Here is a 7,954-nt window from a genome sequence, read left to right on the forward strand (position 1 = left end):
TTGAATGACATATTGGTTATGTAATTTAGAATGCTTTAAATTGTATGCTTATGCAAGTTTGAATGGTGTTTAGGTCCCTTAAAAGTGTGCACAATTGGATTGAATGTTTATGCATGGTTTGGTTTTAAATGGCTTGATTCTAGGTAAATTTTGGGTTCACACAGCCTGGGACATAGGTTTTAACACGGCTGTGTGTCATCTGAGAATTTCTTAGGGTTCAAGTTAATGAGTTACATGGCTTAGAACACGGCTTGACACATGGGCGTGTGGCATAATCGTGCATCCCTTGTTCGAAAGTTACATGGCCCGGGGTGATGTCACACGGCCTAGCCATGTGGTCGTGTGACCCATGTTTCTAATTTTTGCAACTTTTTCTTAAACTTTTCGTTTGTTTCAAATTAGTCCCAAATTTCTTCCAAGCTATTTCTAGGGCCTCGAAGGCTTGACTTAAAGACAAAATTTATGAGAATGAATGGTTTATGATATATTTAAATTATTGAAGGTTATGATGTTTTATAACACCCCAAACCCGGCCTGGACGTTATGACCGGATCTGATGCGCCACATTGATGCGTTCAAAACATTCCGTATTACTTAGTTTGGAAAAGCTGAGTTGGTGTTGTAAAAGACACTTTTAAAAGTAGGTTAAAGTGAATGGAAGCTGCGCACCAGGTAGGAAACCAGGAAGAAGAGGAGGTGAGTCCGTCGGACTGCTTAAGTACCAAGCTCTCTCTTGGATCAATCGTGAACATGCACACCGCCATTGCCACACTCTAACATCTCGTATAATTTTGAGAAAACCGTTTGATTATGACCAACTTAAGAAAATGATTAAGGTTGCAAATCGTTTGCTTAAAATATTTATTTTCTTGGGAAAACATTTACTTTATGGAAACTTTTTGCATCATCGTGATCTTTTAAAACAAGTAGATTTTATAAAGCGAACCCTAGTGCTAACAGTTTAATAATCCCCAAATAAAAGCAATTAAAAAAGCGGCCTTATTACAACTTTTAGCATAATAAAAATAAAATAATCCAAATTAAAAGCTAAACTTATTTAAAATCGGCAATCAATCTTCATGGCCACTCTGAATCCCTTGACTCCAAGTCCACCAATTCTAGGGCTCACCGCAAGGATGGAAGAGGAAGGGGTGAGTTTGGGAAAACTCAATGTATAGAAACCCATCCAAAGCCCAAATCAGCTCGAGCCCATTGGGCCTAAGCCCTATTCAGATAACTTGATACAGAGGTCAAGCCCTTTTCGAATCTGAGAGCAAGGCCTTAGCCCTTTTTACATAACGGTGTGGCCCATAGGCCCGATTCGATAACATAAGTAACAACAATAATAATGAATGCAAGCCCATCAGGGAGACTACTCAACCCACCAACCGCTACACCGCCTGTACCAACCCTACACACCATGTGGGGAATATCTCAACCCACCCACCCTACACACACCACAGTTAAACAACGCACTCAAATTTCAATCGATTGAGGCAAAGCCTCCGAGACGTGGATGAACCACTTTCATACTTCCTCCATTAATACCCCAATCCCATGCAACAGATATTAATAAATGCATATCATGCAAAATACAGTAGTAATCAATCAAGCAGTTCAGCCAATTTAAAACCCTAGGGGTATATCGGTAATTTTGCTCTTTAGGGTAATTTGGTAATTTTGCTCTTTAGGGTAATTTCGTGATGTACTCTCTTGCACAAGCTAATTCAGTAATTTTATCGGTTTTATGCAATTTGATTCTCCCATCTAACCGACAGCTACTTTGCCCACCTCTTGCCCATATAGGTAGTAAGCCCATTGGGCCCGATTTTGGCCCATCGAGGCCCTTTTCCGATGCGTTGATACGTCACACAAACTTACTTACCACTTTGCGGTGCTAGATCTAATAATTACTCTATGTCTTGAGAGCATTCGCATACTCACAAGCCTATGAAATGCCTGGAATTTGGCATTTCGACTTTTCCGAATTGAACTAAAGAAGGGTGTTAGGTACACACATTTCATGACGATCGCTCTTGAGATCCCTTACGATGTCCTACAATTATTCATCACCATTTTAGCATACAAGTTATGCTTAACAAACTCAAAATCCACCCTACCTTATTCTACCAAAGAACCCTTATTGACCATAAGTTGCTTACCTTCACAGGGTCCAATAATACGATTCAAGCTTATCCAAGTCGATACTCCAAGCCTCATTGCTCCTCCAAAGTTGTCTATATCACACGGTCCAAGTCGGTCACTTGCCCACAAGGGCAAAATAGTCATTTAACACCCTAGGGGCAAAATGGTAATTTTACCCCACAAGGGTATTTCATAATTTTACCCTCTGAGGGTATTTTAGTAATTTTTCAAACCATTGGTATTTTGGTAATTTTATAAACAAAGGGTATTTTAGTAATTTTACAAACCGAGGGTATTTTGGTGATTTTATAAACCAAGGGTATTTTGGTAATTACGTAAATTGAGGGTAAAAGCAGTAATTCAGTAAATTGGGAGTACTTTGGTAATTTTACAAGTCGAGGGCATTTCAAGAATTGGTAAACTAAAGTATTCTAAACATGGATAACAATACGAATGGGCCTAAAGCCTATTCTCGGCCCAAATGGGCCCACACTCGTGTGGCCCTTTTAGCCCAAACCTAGCCACAGATATTCGATTCACCTAGCCTAGTCCAATATTTACTACACAATCAAACAACTTATCCAATTGGGCCAGAGGCCCATTGGGCCCATATGGCCCCTTTCGCCTATCGCACCAAGTAGCAATCCAACAACAAGAGTAGTGATAAATACACACGATAGGAGATGAAGTTAATCCGCGCTCCAAGCACTTCTAGCCGATGCCCAACCCAAACGAGCTCGCCATAACGCGAAAGGGATCAGCCAAGAAAGGTACATTTGCTCTCCTCATAGTTCTCTCTATTTAAAGCCAGCTTCGCATCCACTCCTATGTTAGCTTACCGATGTGGGATCCCTTCATCATCAGAGTTTAAATTCAACACCAACTCTTGCCATCCCAACATAGCAAAATAATCAACCTTTGCATGCCAAGGGATTCGAACCAAAGTCCTCCTATATGCCAACTCACGCCATCACCACTAGGCCACCAACTCATTTGTGTCATAAATCCAACACATTAAACTTTAAAGCGCCAACTCATTTGTGTCATAAATCCAACACATTAAACTTTAAAGCGCACCTACTTGCTTCTAGATTTATTGAAAAGAAAAACCAAAATATATTGCAAGAGCCAAGACTTGAACCTTGGACCCCTTGCTTCCTCTATGGCGTCACTTCCTTGTCCCCTAAGTGGCGTCACCTTGCCACTACACCACACTCCTTTTTTGTGTCACAATTTCTCCAACAATATTCTTAAGGCCCACCTACTACACCCAGGGTTTGATCTACCTTAAATTTTTACTAGAGTCCAGGTTTGAACCCAAGACTTCTCCAACACTTCTCAGTACACTTAACCACTAAAATAAGCCTTCATTAACAAAATTTACATGCACAACAAAATATTAAAAGCTGCCTTCAACCGCTCCCATGCTCAAGGCCCAAAACTTCTAGGCCCAAATTCAGGGTGTTACATGTTTAAATGTTTCCGATTGTATGGTAATGCTCCCTAATCCTAATCCAGTGAAAGAGATGGGTTAGGGGTGTTACAAACACTCACTTCACTTACATCTCAGATATCCTAGATATTCTCAATGCTTAAAAACTTTACTACTAATACTAATGGGTTTAATAATTTTGCATCTCAGCCATCGAATCAATTCAAAAATATAGCCTGTGTTTATTATGGGGAAAGACACTTGTTCGAAGAATGCCCATCAAAACCAGAATTTGTGTATTAAATGGGTAACTAGAACTAGAACCAGAACTGAGGAAGGCAAGGACTGCAATCTAATTTTTATAACTCATCTTGGTGAAACCTCTCTAATTTCTCTTGGAGTAACCAAGGGGTTGGGCCAGTAACACTTATGTACAACCTAGACTGACCTAGCCACCTGTATTTACCCAACAAGTTTCGGAACAACCTCAAGATGAATCTTGTAATAGCTTAGAAGACCTGTTGGAGGCATACATAGCGAAAAATGATTTCTTAATCCAAAGCCAATCAATCACATTATAAAACCTGGAAAACCAAATGGGCCAACTTGCGACTGAACTTAGGAACCGACCGCAATGTGCTTTTCCTAATGATATAGAGAACTCAAGAAATCCAAGGAAAGTGCATTGTAAAGAATTCACACTAAGGAGTGGAAAGGCGATAGCGCCCAACATTATTCAAATTGAAGAAGAGCAAGCTAATGCTCAAGATAAAATGGAAGTTCAACCAAGTGTTGAAATCCCAGCTTCAACAGAACCAGAATCTGCAAAACCTAATAAGGTAACTTTTGAACCAGTTAATTCTGATAAACTAACAACTTTGTTATATGTAGAATTTTCGGAAAAGACGTATCAACTAGTTCAACTTAAGAATCCTCTACCACCCTACTTGATACATGCACGGGAACGATTGAAGTGCATTGGAGCTAATTAATGGACCAAACTCCAAGTTTCCCATTTCAAGAGAGGATCCAATTGAAATTCTCATCGGGTTTAAAACACGTGGTAGATTAAAGAAGTTTAAAGAGGTGATGATGGGCCTGATGCAACAAGTTTGGACTGAACATGAGATGTGCAACCCTTATTGGACCCAAATAAACATCCCAAGTCCATGCAATGCTTTGCATGTGGCTGTTTGTTTAGTTTAATTAATTTTACAACTTTTAATTATTTTTTTTATTATATGCATATTTAATTAATGTCTTGCATTATTAATCTACATCTTTTAATTGTGACATACACTATGTGTTCTGCATTTAATAAAGTCATGCATTATGTAACTGTTGTGTTAGTTAAGTTTGCATCATAAATTATGACATGTATTATGTAACTCCCATGTTAGTTAAAGTTTGCATCATTAGATCAAATCAAGCATTAAGGAACTCATTTGTTCATTTAATTTGCATCTTAAATCATGCATTTAAGCATTTTAGTTGTTAAATATGTTTGAGTTTAAAAAATATTACAGAGGCCATTTAATGGACCAAAGGAGACTCTTCAAGTCTGAACGTTTTTAGAGTCTTAAACCTTCATCATGATGTCATTTAAGAGAATGTTACACAAATTTTTATAATTTGGTTTTAAGGGAGATGAAGGGACATCAATTAAACATATTAAGGATACATTAAGTCTTCATTAAGAAGAATTGGCATGCCTTTTAAACTATGTCAGATTCCAATGAAGAGACATGACTCATTGGCTTCCCTACAAGAGTTAAAAACCAAATTAGTGCTTGTAATAATACTAGTTAATGGCTGAATATGAAAAGTCTCACATAAGCATTTGAATAGTCACAATAGTGCCTATAAATAACCTATAAATAGAAATTTGATGAGACTATGATGAGTGAATATTTTTGAGTTATTGCAAGAATTCTATCTTATTGTTCTTGAAAGGACTTACTTGGACTTATCAAGGTTCTCCTTGTGGCGTCAAACCTTTTTCTTTTGAACTTATCACTTCCTTTCTTTCTTTGTTCTGAAATGAAGCGTTCTAATATGTTGTTGGTTCCTATTTTGCTAAATAGTGGGTCACAGTTTACTTCTTCTTCTTCAAAGACTTGTTTGTTATTTCACTTAATAGAAATCAGGTCACGGTCTCTCATATTGTTGTTTCATTTCTAAGTGTTTGATTCGTACAAGTCATCCATCCTACCTTCTTTTAGTTATTTTCATCTGCCAAGTTTCCATTATTCATAATTTCACTTTGAATGCTAAATCAAGATGATACAAAATTAGACTATTGGGAAAACTAGTGTATTGTAATCGAACTCATGATTCTGAGCACACATCATTTAGTATTAGAGCTACAAAAATGTAATCTAGGTATCGTATTTGAAGTTTCAAAATAGAGAAAAAAATTTGATAAAGAAAACAATATGAAGTTTTGTGAATTTTTTTTAAGTTGAAAGCAAAAATCGGTTTTATAACACCCCTAACCCGTACCTGAGACCGGGGACAAGTACGAGGCGTTACTGGACATATATCCGAGCATAAATAGAAAATACGGGTTATAAAATTTTGTTTCAACTCAAAACAAATCCACTAACATTGTAGTGTCCCAATTTTGGGCCTACGAGTCTTAAACAAATATTGAGAAAGGTTTGGGACCAAAATAAAGATTTGAGGAAAACTTATAGTTTAATACCTCACACGCCCGTGAAGTCACCCCATGTCCAAAACTTGAGCATTCTGTTAGATTCACACGGCCAAGACACACGCCCGTGTGTCTAGCCCGTGTTTGACACTAACTTAAAATTTTAGGTGGAGGGGACACACGGTCATACCAAATGCCCAAGGGTGATCTGTGTGTCACACACGGCCTGCACACACGCCCGCGTGTCTACCCGTGTGGACCTTATAGGCTACTTTTCAAGCCTTTGGTCACCCTCAATTGCCCACTTTCATCTATAGCTTCTACTGATATCTAACATGCCTTAATCTCACTCAAGTTCTATCATAATTGTCAATTGCATGTAAACCTCATATCATTGGTTTTGCACATGCTAGATTACCCTTTTTGTATTAAGGATTATAGTCTCATTAATCACAATATCGGATTTGGCTCGTCTTTTAACTCATTGCCAACTGTGATCCTCCCAATTTCAAATGGATTGGTCACATTTATCGCATCCATTCATAATACACCATGTAATCTTTTCAACAAGTAAAAATTTCATGATTAGTAGGACAGCAACCTACACCAATACAGGCCATATATCAAGGCCATGCACAAAATGAATAGACATAACATTCAAGCCTTTACATTGCTAGCGAAATGACACATATGACAAAATGACCCAAAAATAGCTATACATTCTATTGAACAAAAAAAAGTATCTATGTACCAAAGCTGGACTAGTTGATAGTGTGTTGACTCTCCAACCATCTTCCAACCTTTATGAGTCCTCGAGCTCTGAAAGACAGGGAGAAAAGAGGGGTAAGCATTTTCATGCTTAGTAAGCTCGAATAATCGAAAAGTAAACTTACCAAGTAATTAGCATACATCTATAATAGATAAGGAAACCAACAAGTATGAAATGGTTCCCTATAACATGCGCTTAACCAATGAGTTAGTCACATAACAAAGCACCATGTAATTTATCTTAGATGAGCTCATCATTCAACATTTCATTTTGTACAGTATTTCACGTTAATCCTGTTGAGTGTCTAGGAAATCTCGATGGAATATCCATTAACCGTCAATTCATAAGGATGATCATTTCAGGTGTGCACTCCCTTGAACCTCACATCTTATGGCAGGATTACCAGTCCAGGCTAAATCCCCCATATCATAAATTCATAGGGTGATGTTGAGATTACCAGTCCAGGCTAAGTCCCTTATTGCGACAAACACCTTTAATGAGCTCGGATCTAAATTACCAGTCCAAGCTAAATTCAAACCCTGATCGGATTACCCGTCCGGGCTAAATTCATAATGCACATATATTCTTCAAGAGGCTCAATCATCCAAAGGAACACCCGTCCAGGCTAGATCCTTTTCATAATTGAGATCGGTGGATTACCCGTCTAGGTAAATCCTTTCTGCAACACATGCAGGATCTCAATACACATGTAAAACATGGTTTATCCATCGAATTCCCTTTTTAACCTCAACCGAGACAATTTTTCAACACATCATTATTAGGAATGCATTTCATGACATCTTATGCTATCAATAAATGCAATCATCATTCATTCACAAATCATATAATTAGGCATATTAGGAGTTTACTTTAAGTTATCCGAACTTACTTGGTATTTGTTTCGGTGTTGTGTTTCGGTTATTTTGAAGCCTTTCGTTTTCCTTGATCGACCTCC

Source organism: Gossypium arboreum, chromosome 6, assembly GCF_025698485.1.
Source record: "Gossypium arboreum isolate Shixiya-1 chromosome 6, ASM2569848v2, whole genome shotgun sequence".
Lineage (NCBI taxonomy): Eukaryota > Viridiplantae > Streptophyta > Magnoliopsida > Malvales > Malvaceae > Gossypium > Gossypium arboreum.